Consider the following 14,415-nt stretch of genomic DNA (forward strand, 5'->3'; position numbering starts at 1 on the left):
TACATCCAAAGAAGGATGTTCCCTTAAAACCGAGGTCAAAGGGTGCACATGCTTTTCTGAGGAGGAACATGGATGCCTGAATGTCTACTTGGAATAGTGAATTCCACCTTTGCTTTCCTTGCACCATCACACGGACTCTCAAACACAGAATAGAAACAAAGGCAGCCACGTCGGTTCCGTATATATTAAGTAGCTTACAGGGTTGGGGGCGGGGGAAGGGCAGAAATTGTGGTGCACTGCTGCTGATGTGTGTGGTTAGGAATGATTCCTACTGATTCTGCTGTCCACAGTGTATTTGGTTGGAACCTATTAAATAATACAGTATTTCCATGGGACTGCTGAATTGACTCCCAGGTTTAAGTTAGACATAAGCAAACAATAGAGGATCAAGACTGCTGGAACTATTTCTCTTTTTAATCACACCAATCAAATCTTAGGGGCCTATCTTCAGAAGGAAGAGGATAACTCAGTCCAACGAGTGCATGGTAAAACAAAGATGCCTTTCTTCTTCATTGTGGCTATAACTGCAAAGTCCTTGGATTGGAGGACAGGTTTTGTATTTAGCATTGTGTGCGTCATAATTTCTTTAACATAGATTTAAAAAAATGATTCACATTAGTATCTCATTAAAGTTGTAAGTAAGTATCATTCTTAGATTATTCATGTACCAGCCCTAGTAGGGTGACAGAGAAGCTACCGTCTGCAAATAAGTACATATTAAATCCATTTATTCCAATCAGAAACCGTTTAAATCAGCATGCAGGCTGCATACCCATTGAGTTGATGTTCCTTAATTGGTACTCACTGCACTGTTTTACTACTGATTACCACACCATAAAGGATTATGATACCGACATAATTTTAAACACCATAAAAAAATTTTATATTCTTAAAGAGTTTACATAGGTCCACTAAAATATGCTTTAAAAATAACAGAATTCATATTCTAAGATCATTGGCGAAGGAATTAAAATATTTCTACACCATCTATGAAAGCCAATGAATTTTAATTTCAACATCTAGCAAGTGTGAGATGGTGTCATATAAAGGAAAGTAGCTTGTGTGCACATGTGCACCAGCTCGCTTTCTTAGAGGCCATTTACTCTTTGAAACTGTCACCTCTTATGAAGACCTGCTTTGAGGATCTGCAAAAGTTTGGGTATTGTATTCATTGTTCCCCTATCTTCAAGGTTTCCTTCCTTCCTTCCCTTCTTTTCTAAGTTTGGAAAATTGATGCATGAATTTTCTGGATGAGTATATTGTTCCTCACCTTACCTACCCAGGTTTGGGATGTTACTTACAACAAGGCACTCCCAAAGGATGACGTGAAACACTTCCTGATTTAAACCAGGCAAGAGTAATTCAGGTTCTAGAGAAAAAGGATGCTCTGAGACCAGCCACGTTTGTAAGGTCAGCACTACTGGAAAGGCACCACTGTGAGCTTTGGGACCCCATACAGGACAGTGTCTGGCATTTCCTTCAGTTTAGAATCATACGCCCGACTGAGGACTATGTATTTACAGCAGTGGTAACCGAGGGACACTCAGCGTGCTGGTGCAGATGCCCTGATGTCGGCATATGCAGAACTTGTCCAAGAAGAAGCCTATTGTCTGGCACACACTGCACCGAGCTCTGTAACAGTCTTTTGCATATGGCAGGATTCCTTCCACTGGACCACATACAGAAACATGTTATCAACACACATCTCCTTCAGTTTTCAGTCTTTGAGTCTACTGAATGACACAGGGGAAACACATCTTAGGATTTTGTAGATACAAGGTGGTGGGGAAAGGGCAGGTATATTTGAGTATTCTGATATTAGGAAGGAAACTAGCCAGAGAGCCCTGCTAATGTTTAAAAAAATATTATATGAGCTGAGGGTGTAGCTCAGTACAGAATACATGTCAAGTATGTAAAAGGTTCATACAAAGCCCTGGGTTCAATCCACAGGACACTCTCAAAAATAAAGTGCTGATGGTTGGGAGGCTGTTCAGTGGTAGAGTCCATGCTTACCATGGGTAAGGCTCTCAGTTCAAGCCCCAGAACATACATATGCATGCTATAAATTTTTATGGCAATAATTAGATATTTGAGATGTTGGAAGAAGAACCTCAGTGCCTATGCACTGTTAAGAATACCAGTCAGAGGAAAGTACTGTAATGATCTACTGATCCACTCAGAATAGATCATGTGTTACCCAGGACCATTACTTCACTATCTTTGTCGGTTTGGGGAATTCCAGACTTAAGAAAGATTTGCACTGGAAATGGAGCTCTGCTCCTAGGGTGCTTCCTAAGAAGTATGAAGTCCAGGGTTCAATCCCCAGCATTACACAAAGCAGGTGAGGTGGTGCCTGCCTGCAACCCCAGGACTCAGGTAGAGATGGAGAAGGCATCTCCCATCAGAGGCTCCGAGTCATATTCTGTGACTTACAGAGTTTGAGGTCATTCTGGGCGACACAACATGAAATCCAGCCTTGCTAAATAAATAAACAAGATTAAAAAATTAAAAAGAAAGAAAAAATTGTGGAATGTTAATTAGGTGAGTAAAGCACAGCAGGTCTTTCTTATGTCAGTTTTCTAACAAGGATAACACTGATAAAAAAAAAAAGAAAATCAAATTGTCCTCTTCACTCATCCCAGATAAGCTATAACTTATTTATGAAAATTTAGAAGTAAACACACAGCTCCTTTAAAAGATATCTCAACAAGAATGCCATTTTCCTGTATCTGAGGCGAGAAAGCACACATGGGTATGTACATAGGAACTTTTTATGCCTCCTTCACCACCCATGAGAGCACACTAGTGACAAATTTAATCTATCAATTTTATACAAGCAAACTGTTCAGTGGCCAATGTCTGTATAAAGTATTCAGCCTAATAATTTCAGCTGACATAAAACTGGATATAAACTTTAATTTTGCAAGGAGATATATATGCTTTTCAATAAGTAGTTTCTAACATCCATAAATCCTTCCCAATATAAATTAATGTTCTTTAAACTATTTTTTTCTTTTCACAATTGTTATTTTTATTTGACAAATTCTAAATTCTGTTAAGAGATATAAATCAAATTTTCCTAAAAATCTTTCAAACTTTCCTGAAAAATAATACATATAAACATGGCATTTTATTACCGAGTCAACTGCCATCACTGTTATTTTATGTTTTTATAGAAATTCATAATTTTATGACAAATAGTTATTAGTTTATTACACAGAAATAATTCTATAAGAAATACAAACACGCATGAACAATTGGATGTGATTTACCAGGCAGTCTAGACTACTGCTTCAGCAACCATGAGCTTGGGAATAGCTAAGTATCCAAACAATGTACTTAGAAGTTTCTTTACTTTTGCAGTAACTGTACGGAAACCAAGGTCTTTAACTTCTCTCATTTACATCCATGTATGTCTCTCTCCATATATTGTGAGATTGCTGGGAATTTTTCCTTCTATTTTTCACTATGAAATACACTGAACAGATGGAATATACATTGTTAACTTTTATAGCAGACTGCTATAAATTTAAATTTGTGTCTCACCATTTTGGAATTAAAGGAAGTCCACCCGCAGCCAAGACAAGCTTTTCAGCAGTGTGGGTGACACGTGTATATGAACTTGCAAATCTCGACTTTCACTCTGTGACTTGGGCTGACACTGGTCACAGCTCAAAGGACATTAGATTAGAGCGTCGGAAAGAGTTAAAGTCTATGAGATTATCACACGGATTGTTTTCTTTTTACAGCTGATGATAACTGTACAGTGCCATTTTCCTGTCTGTGTACCAGTGTGTGTGTGTGTGTGTGTGTGTGTTTGGGTGGCTCCCTGGCATTATTTAACTGTTATTGGAGACCCATCTTATAAAAGTCAAGAGCTGGACAGAATGCGAATGTACTATTTTATACCTTATTGTTCATGTGGGGACTAATGAATGAATATCTGCTGTCATTAATTCACAACTATATCACCTATGTTTAACCACATGTTTTCTATGCACGCATATATAAATATTAATTTTGGATAGAAAGGGAATTATTCGGCAACATAACAATTAAACAGCTGTAACCTGTCTCATGTGCTAACTGAGGGGCTGCAGGCAAGCTCCATAAGCAGATGGTTTTACCCACCCTTGCTTAATGTTAAAGATCTTTTTTTTTTTAAAAGAGGTGTTGACAAATCAGAACAAGTAGGCATAGTTTTAATGCAAATCGGTTGATTTGCAATGTAGATTGCCCTAAAAACTAATTTGGTGTATAGGAAAAAATTAAGCTCAGTTGTTAAAGGAAGACATTATATCACATTTGGAGATAGTAGGTTCCCCACCAACATAATTATTTACTAATTTCATTCAACCAACAGAGTTTAATGGAAAAGCATCTGGCAATGTATTCATATTTAAGGACCTCCTTTGCTCCCTAATTTACCCAAGGCACATGCCTGTAGAAGCCCAGAAATGAGAGCCATATATCAGGCAGTTGTTTTCCCGTTTCATTAAAGAGGCACTCAAACAGGAGAGGGTCACTGACCCTCTCATGAAGAACCATAGGAAAAAAATTGGCTGCAGTCACAACGTTATCTGTGAATACAGTAGATATGCAGGGGCGGGGGAGCCGCCACTTTTGTATGAACTAACAGTTCAGACCAACTTGTCTTTTGAATTGTCATGACCTGTTTAAGGAACATATGTCCCATGCCTGCTTCAATTTGCAGTAGATAGCGTAAGACAGAGACCCACACCTGCCCTAGGTGCAGAGAATAAGAAAATGGGATGAATATACCCGACTTCCTCCTTCCAAGGCTCAGGGATCCTTGTGGAAGAGGGGACAGAAAGAGCTAAGGGGCAGAGATGGTGGACGGCTGAGAAGAAATTGTCTTCTGGAAACAGCTAGGCAGCTGCACATATGGTGTCACAATAGTCTCCCAGCATAGAAGTGGGAGTTGAGCACGAAGTCCCACCCCGGAGCTCTTGGCAACTGTTGGCTGCAGGGAGAGGGAGAGACACTTCTCTCTAAATGTGAAGGCTCGGGTAAGCTGACCACACTCCAGGGGAAAAAAGCACACATCTAAGAATATCAGGGCAGCACAAACTGGTCTTGATGGGTTAAAAAAATGGACACAAATTTGGGTGGCTAGGGAAGTGGGGTGAATACGATTAATATGTGGATGAAACTCTCAAAGACCGAATAAACTTATAAAAATTTACATAGATGAAAAGTAAAAGCAAACAATAACAAAAACTGGTAAAAAGGAAACCGTTTTAGAATAAAAAGAGGTTGCTTTCAACTCGCTCGAATTCAGAACAGGTTGAAGATAAATTCTGCCAATGACAGAACACTTCTCAACCACTGTGGGGGGAATAAGCAGATGTTTGTAACTGTGGCTTAATTCTTTCACCCTTACAATAAAGTGAATCTAAATTTACTGTGTTTTGTGTGTGGTGAGCGTGCATGTGATCTATACCTATCCATCATATCCATCATATCCATCCATCCATCCATCCATCCATCCATCCATCCATCCATCTATCTATCTTACACCCATCCATTCATCTAGCTCTCTCTCTCTCTCATCTGCCTATCCACCCATCCATCTTTGAGTTAAGGTCTCCAGTTAAACCCTGTGGTCACTGACTGACTAGACTGGGCAGCAAACTCCAGGCATCCTCCTGTCTCTGTCTCCCAGTGCTAGGATTATAGGAGCATTTACCATGCTGTGCTTTTTACACAGGTGCTGGGGATCTGAATCCAGGTCCTCATGCTAGCACAACAAGCACTTTACTCAATGACCAATCTTCCCAGCCTCCCCCAACTCATTTTTCATTGACTTCCTTAGGATAGTGTCAATCTCAGCATATATGAAAAAAATCACTTAAAACCCCTTAGTTGCTACCTAGGTAGGATTTGGGGAGATGAAGCAACTTTGTAGCCTTTCCCTTCCTGGCTTGTACCCTGAATTTTGTTCCACTCCTGGTTCATACCTGGAATTGGTTGAAAACGATATTTTACACCTGTTTTCTCCCCCAAATGCTACAGATCTTAACTTTTCAACAGTATTTGGCAAAAACTGAAGAGAATATTTCCATTTTTATTTCTTGTTCCAAACTGCCAAAGATGCTCCAGTGTGTTAGCCCAGGACCAAATGGCAAGTTTGTAATAGAACAATGTGACACACAACTCTTATCACTCGCTAGGCACATTAACAGTTTCCTAAGCCATACACCTGTCACGAAGGCACCATGTGAAGCGATACACCTTTCAGTGGCATTGCTACCTTTTGATAGCATCTTGATGCCAATGACATTGCTGTCTCCTGAGAAATCACAACATCAAGGATGGGATAGAAAACAGTGAGACTGGTCTCAAGGCAAGGAGACTAACAGCAAACACTGACTGTGCTCACATTGCACCCCATCCTTAGGGGTAAACAAGCGTACCCTAAGAAATAAGCTCTTTCCATGACTGGAGAACACCTGCCCAGGCAGCCTGGTGGAAGATAATTTTACCAACGCTATAGTAAGCTGGGTGCAAAGGCAAATGAAAATTCTAATGCAAGCTTCTCTGAGGGTTTGGATGGTATGAGAGATAATTTAATCATTTGGTACTTTACCTTACATCACCATATGTACATCATATATAGGAAATCTATGAGGATGCAGAAGGGCAGAAGATTTGGTAATGCATTTCACAAAAACTTCATAGAAGAATGCAAATTTATTACACTACTGTTGCTTTATGGGCATGGATTCTAAAGCAGAAATCGAGTGACTCAAAGGCTTTGTTTTTGTTAGTTGACTACTCTCTCACTCATCGGGTTATACACCATTAAGTAAAAGACATGGGCCAAAAGTATGGTTCTGCCACTACTCACAACCCTGGCTATCGCTGAGTTGAACCCACAACTTCATATCCTTTTGTGATGAAATTAGTATTGTAAAAAAAAAATCAAACTAATACCATGGGAGGGAGAAGAAGCATCCAAAGGTCAAACAAACCACATCAAAATAGACAGCTCTGACTGCATAGACAACACAGTGCCACCCAGCATTCCTTCCCTTCTTCTGAGAAGTAAAGCAGACTAAGTGGTTAAAACAAAGCAAAACAATAACCACCATCACCACCACCACCACATCATCAACAACAAAACCTCTGGTGCACTGAGGTGAAGTAAAGAGAGCACAGGCATCCTAATCAAAGAGGGTGCCCATCTCTTGGAGAGCCCAGAGAAAATAGGCTTTCACCTGTGGCAGAGACAAGATGGCCTCATTTGCGAGCATACCAATTCTGAAGGTATTTATGGCAGATACAGTCTCGTATATAAAACTGTTCACTGATAAGTTAGAACTCAGATGAGAAAGATAATATTGGGGAGGCCCCAGATAGACACACAGGTCATCTCTATGGAAGAAATCAGACATCAGAAAAGCAGATTGGTTTCTAGAAGTGAGCTCCAAATGGGTCTTTCCTCTGTTCTCCCGGGGAACCAGTATTCCCGATTCATATTCAACGTTTTATCAACTTAACGCTATTGAGACTGCAGAGTAAGCCACCCCTCAACAAGCTCTCATGCCATACACTTCACGGGAGACTTTGCAGCCTGTCTGACTTTCCACTGCCCGGAAGGCTTAGGAAAATTCCTTCCCAAACCACTCCATATCTAATGGCCCCACGATGGCTCTTTCTGCAGCGAGGGTGGCAGATCACTGAGCCACCACTGTCTTTACTTTCAGTGTATTGGGAAAAGAAGTGATTAGTTCTTGTAGGCATCCCTGTCTCCTAGAGGTAATGAGTAGGGACTAGGAGATGACCCAGGAAGAAAGCTTTTGTCTCATTCCTTTGTCATTAATGCCAGTCCAGTAATAGCGGTGATGGCAAGGTAACTGTGGGGTGTTTACTCAGTGCCAGGACCGTGCCCACCGTAGTTTTAATCCACCCAATACGCTCAGCAACACCAGGAGGGAGGCAGTTGTTTTCATTCCCATTTTACAGCTGAGAAAACAGAGATACAGGAGACCTCTGTAACTTTCTATCATGCCACATGGTACAGTGGGGGCCAGGACAGACAATTTTTTTTTTTTTTTGAGGTGGTGATTGAAACTTTTGGAACTTGGGAGGTGACACTCTTTAAGAAAAGCAACATCAAGGTAGATGAATTGGGGCACACAGGTCAAGAATTATTTGAGAAAAATCACCACAAATTTGATGACTAGCACGGATACCAGAAAAGGAACATGTTTACTAAATGACTACCATGTCACTAGCAGCCAGTTTTTTCTATTATTATGGGATGACACTCAGTTTGCCTCCTTAAAATGACAGTGATTTTGTAACATATCTATACAGTTGAGTGAGATAATTTCATCTTCACTCAATGTGAAGTGTAACATGCTTTTCGTTATTGATTAGAAAACTTTCATTTGACTCCAAAATTTGTTATTGGTATGACCATGTAAATTTTTAGCACTATGTACAGATCTCAGGACTTTCTATTGTGTAAGAAGCTGGTCTGGCATACTATAAATTGATAATACTGGTTAGCCTGCTTTATGTCTTCCTTGAAGTGTTGCTGCATTTTTTTTAATTATATTTGCAGATGTCAGTATGTCATACCCTATAAACAGGGGACCCTTTTTGAATGGGCTTGGATGACTGAAGGACACACTGGCCTTCCTAGCACATATATGTGACTTCACCATTGATGGACTCATTGTTAAAGACAAATTTCATGATAAAACCTCAAAAGAAAATGACTTATCTAAAAATGTTACCACAGGAAATTATATAAGTTCTATTATACAATGTTTCTCTCTTTCTCTCTTTAGCACAGGGTCTCTCTGTGTAGTTCTGGCCTCACAAGGCTGGCCTCGAACTCAGAGATCACCTGCCTCTGCCTTTCCAGTGCTGGGATTAAAGGTATATGCCACCATACTGGGCTGGTTAATATACTCTAATCAGGGGAAATTACTTAAAGGGATTTATATCTGTAAGATAATAAGAATTCTATTTGCATATATGCCAAGCCTTATTTTTCCTCCAACATTATTTCTGTCTGTTGCAGGCTCCTCAGGACATAGCTCCATACACTTTCTGACCATGGTAGTAGATGGCTCTAAGTAAGTTAGTGGATGGCAGGGACATTTCTGAATATTTAAAATATTTTCAGTAACAACTGCAGACAGAAATAAGCATATCCATCTCATTTAAACTCAACATGCCTCCTAGGTCATTTTTTCCCTAAGTGTAACTGTTGAAGGGTCCTACAACTGTTCTAGTGCTGCTGTGGATAAGGAAATTGTGCTGGATAGGAATACAAAAATTGACAGAGGTTTTAGGTAATTTGTAAACTGGTTCCAGGGAATTATATCCTGCTGTATAGTAGTAACTTAACCCACTTGTTTGGGGGTGGGGACAGTATGATTATAAGTAGCATTTGAACAAAAGAATACTTTAAAAATTCCATGCACCCTCACTATATGAATTCCAAAGTTGGGGAAACATTACAAAAAAAAAAAAAAAAAATGGAGTTACAAAACTACTAAATTTGTAATGTAAACAAAGCACTTATAAGTTCTTATTTTTCAAAACTGTCAGTCTTTTATTTGGCCAAAAAAAATTGCTCTTACACTGCTGAGATGAGAATTGGAACAGCAACCTTTGCTAGCCATACTGACAAAGGTTTTGATCCTTCTGTCTCCCATTCTGCTCAGTAGGTCACTCCCCAGCTCTTACATCAAATTTTCCGTTTCTAGTCTTCAGCGTCCCAGAGCCAAGAGCAACCTGGTTGTTTAATGGAAGTTTGTGCAGTTCAGTGTGTCTGAGTTTTGTCTGCTCAAACCAGCATGTCTCTGTGATCATTAATGTTTCCCAACATACTAAGGAATTAGAATAAAAACAAATAGCTAGTCTTTTGTAGCTTTAAGGAATTAGTATTTCCCCTAGGTCAAATTTCCATTTGAATTGCCTCAAAGTACATGAAAAATCAATGTCGTTCAATAAACAGCTCTGTAGTTGAAACATTACTAGAAGAAAAATTCCATACTACGCCCATATCTTTTTTCTTATGTCATGATTTTCAAAAACAACTCTCTAAACCCCACCCCATCTCACAGGCTTTTGTTAACATCCATCCTGACAAATGCTCTGTCTCATTAACAACAAGATAAGAATTCTATGAACTCTTTAAGTAAATGCCTTTGGCTGGTTTTTTTTTTTTTTTTTTTTTTTTTTGTTTTGTTTTTAAATTATGCATTTTAAGTCAGTGTCCTGTTATGTACCTGGGATGGGCTTGAACTTGTGGTCCTTCCTTATCAACCTCCCGAGTTCTGGGATTAGAGGCCTGTACCAGACCTTAATGGTTTCACATTTGTTTTGTTTTTTAAATGTCAACACCTAAACCATGGTCTGGGCTGCAATTTCGTCTCACTTACTAAGAAAACCAAAATTCAAAGCTACTGAACTCTCTTTACAGGCACTCGAGTAAGTACTGTAATTCATAGGATAGCATTTCATTTACTTCAAACAAACCTTTGATGCATGTAACATTCACTATCTGCGTTAAGAGAACACATATGGAGAGTATAATGAACTGCTCAAGGTCACCTAACCGAACTGTTCAGCAAGGACACAAGTCTTCAGGCTCTCAGAAATCAGAACGGTATACTTTAAAAATCTCACATAAATAATTATTACCATCACTTTCCACTAGAAAGACTCCAACTGATGCTAAAAACAGTTAAGACACAAGTCATGCCGAATCACAGAAATGATTTAAAGACATATCTTTGAAAAATTCAAAGCCTATGTATTTCTTTCTTCCTTCCTTCCTTTCTTTCTTTCTTTCTTTCTTTCTTTCTTTCTTTCTTTCTTTCTTTCTTTCTTCCTTTCTTAAGTTAAATAGCCCCTTAAACAGAACAGCACTAAATATGTATCACAGAGAAGCTGTTCAATGATGCTTCTTGGGCAAGAAAGTGAATTTACAAGTAAGAAGTGAGGGGTGCAGGTGATATCTACAAAATGGATCTCAGGACCTCTTAAAAAGTGATGACTCCTATGGTAAAATGAAAAGGCAAAAGGAAATTGAGGCAGTAAGGGAACCCTGTGCTATGTCTACTAACTATGCATGGTCAGCAGAGACCATCAACGGTTAAGACATTCTAGAACTGAAAATGTCCCGAAGGGTCCTCCAGATAGGGCAAGGATCCAAGAGATTTAATCCCGTGGAATAGTAAATGGAATGGGAAGAAGTTAAAAACCGACTCCCTTCTAAAATGAATCCCAAAGTTTTACCACAAAAGGGGAGAGTGAATCTCCAACCCCCCACGCCACAGCTACAGAATTCTGAAATTGTCAAGAGTTACTGGAACAGAGATTCAGATATTTCAGAGGGATCTTATTCTAAGACTGAAGTATGTTCTCCAACCCATGGCTCTTCAATGTTACTAATACAAGCCCATTTTCTCCTTTCTGGTTCCCTGGAGGAACAGAAAATACTGATCAACTGGAGAAGACACTCATCCAGCTGCAAAGCCTACTGGTCCTTTGTGAGCATTCTCTATGGCAGAGAACAATCAAATGTTAGTCAACACCCTGATGACCTCTTCATGTCTCCATCTCATCTCAAGTCTCCAGTGCACTATCAGAGGATGGGGGGGGATGTCCTTCTGTACATATGTTCCTCTTATTGATTGATGAATAAAACACTGTTTGGCCAATGAGGCAGGAAGATAGGTGGGACTAGGAAATGAGAATTCTGGGAAATGTAGGCAGAGAGAGCCTGCCAGGAACAGACAACATGTAGACACCAAAGGAGATACAGGTCTGGGGATTCTCCCATAAGCCAAGACCACATGGAAATACATAGATTTATAGAAATGGGTTAATAATTAAGACAGAGATAGCCAATAAGAAGCCCTAGCCATCAGCCAACAGTTTAATAATTAATATAGTGTCTCAGTGTGTTCATTTGGGGCTGAAGTGGTGGGACCTGGCAGGAGAAGAAAACACCACAAAAAATCAGACACGTGTTCTAAACTTGACTTGCCTCAACTCTCACAGTACAGAATTGTTTACTCTTGCTGAATATGGTAATAGCCACATGATACTCAAACTATGCCAACTATTACTTGTAAGATATTTAACTACATTTCACAGATTTTCATCTTGGTGCAGGGGTCCTCTATAATATACTTACATGTTTCCTTCCTATCTCATGAAAAACCAAATGCAACACAACTGTAGGATAATCTTTTCACCTGTGGGTGAGCCACAGCCTAAAGGGATGTCACTGCGACCTCACAGCTACATAAGTGTTATGTTCTGTGACTGTCAAATAATGTTAATGGCAAGTATTGCTGCCTATACAGGGTGGCTCTTTCATTAAAACTCCCTTTGTCCCTTTATTCATAAAGGGTCCAACAATCCTAAGTGCCTTCCATGGAGGCAGAGAAAGATGTCTCTTTTAATCACAGTATTGCTGAAAATAGGTCTCCCATTGCTCATTTTCCATCTGCATGCATCACTAGTCCAAGTGTAACCCAAGAAAGGAGGACTTGGCACAAGTCCTGTGGATGAACACGCCTAATTTCCCGGACTTGTGATTTGTAACAAGAGGAAAATATGAGTATGCTAATAAATATATCAGGATGGCACCCCCTGAGGTTAGAGAAAGTGTCCGGTAAGTATGCTGAATACCTAACTATTTTTCTATCAACATGCCCATGGCTTTATGAAAGCATGGACTGAGTTTATGAAGACAGTAAGATGACTAATGAATATTCTTTTGTTTTCTGTTGAGAACCTGTGCTGGCTTCTGACTGTTTCATTTCTTCTCCCCCACCTCTCTTTCAATTAACCTCCCTGTCTGTATTCTGTGAAATGACACACAGTATGGAGAAAGGAAAAGAGAATCTTGCTGATTTATGAGTAGTCTCTCCTAAGATGACATTTCTTTCAGCCAGATGTATGTTTGAATTGAGAGGACCTGCACAGACTAGTAATTGTCCCAAACGAGAAGGCACTCCACCGTTTCCTGCTTGCTTCACCAGCATCTCACAAATGGTCCTTAGGCTTTTTGGGGCACACATATAGGTTGTAAGCAGACAGAAGGGGCAATTTGAAAAAACCAAAACCAAAAACAAAAAACAAAACAAAATGGGAGACACTCTAATAGCATGAAAGAGCAAAGCAGGATTTAAAAGGGTCTTTACGCCTTTCTTTTTGGTGGTGCTGAGAATTGAACCCAGAGCCTTGTGTATGCTGGGTAAACATTTTACCACTGAGCTATAAAGCCTTAGCTCTAAAGGGGCTCTACATCTTTTAAAACATTCACATTCAAGCAGGCCCCTTATTTCCTAGGCTGGAGTATAAAGCAACACAATTAAAGGACTCTGATACATCTCTCCTTCTTTCTGATCTCCATAAACTACAGTCACCTCTAAGTCCCAGAGTCTTCACAGGACTTCACCAAACATGGTGGTGTGGTGGGACCCTTGAAATGGATTTCAGGGATACCAACAACATTGTAAGGGACCCTCTATAAAATTGGTAAACACAGAATTGTGCTAAATTGTGGGGTAGGTATTTGCACATGACTGCAGAATTATGACACTCAAAACACACATGTGATTTCAATTTTTCCATGATGGAATTTCTTGCTACCCAATTCCTGTAAGCAGAATATATATATATATATATATATATATATATATATATATATATATATATATATATATCATACAGACACATTGGAAGAATACATTGTTTAAATTACTGACATGCTCCCAAATAGTTCCATCAAGTTTTACCCTATGAACACAAAATATTTCAGAAAACATGGTGCCTTACCTTCTGAAATTTTTGTCAGCCTGACAATCATAATCAGTGATGGATAATGAAGTCAGGCAGGGATTTATGACTTCCTTTACCTTTTTAATGCACTTTATTAGCTGAGCATTTTAATTCTGTAATTTGGTAAGGGAATATTGCATATGTTGAAAAGACAGTATTTTATTTGTTCTAGAAACTTTTGAATCCATGTTAAATATTGGTGATGCACAACCCTCTTTCGTCACCCCTTTTTTTCTTTTACAGCTGTGTCAGGCCTAAAAGAACAGCTATACTTAGTCTTATTCTATTTTACTTCTAGTGAAATCACAGTGTAAAGGCAGAAAAAAAATTAAACCTCTTTGATAGAAGACTAAGACAGGTGATTCTAGAGATCAGCAAGTCTACGGACTTGGTAAAGTTAAAAAACAATGTAAAGTACAAAATCTGATTGCTATTAGGAGGTGCAATATCAATATAGAACACTAGCAGCCAGAATTTATGAGGAAGCAAAGCCACGGTTGTCTGGGAAGATCTCTGTGGATGCTGTGTATAAGTGTATATAGCAACTGACTAAAATGTAAGGCTTATAAA

The 14,415-nt window shown here is 39.2% G+C and overlaps 1 protein-coding gene across 11 annotated transcripts in view; it reads right to left on the reverse strand.

Annotated features, from left to right (window-relative positions):
* Window positions 1-14,415, reverse strand: part of Tenm3 (teneurin transmembrane protein 3) — a 1,243,671-nt gene that overhangs the window by 84,685 nt on the left and 1,144,571 nt on the right. The window lies entirely within an intron of this gene.

This window comes from Phodopus roborovskii, unplaced genomic scaffold (genome assembly GCF_943737965.1).
Source record: "Phodopus roborovskii unplaced genomic scaffold, PHOROB, whole genome shotgun sequence".
NCBI classification, from domain to species: domain Eukaryota; kingdom Metazoa; phylum Chordata; class Mammalia; order Rodentia; family Cricetidae; genus Phodopus; species Phodopus roborovskii.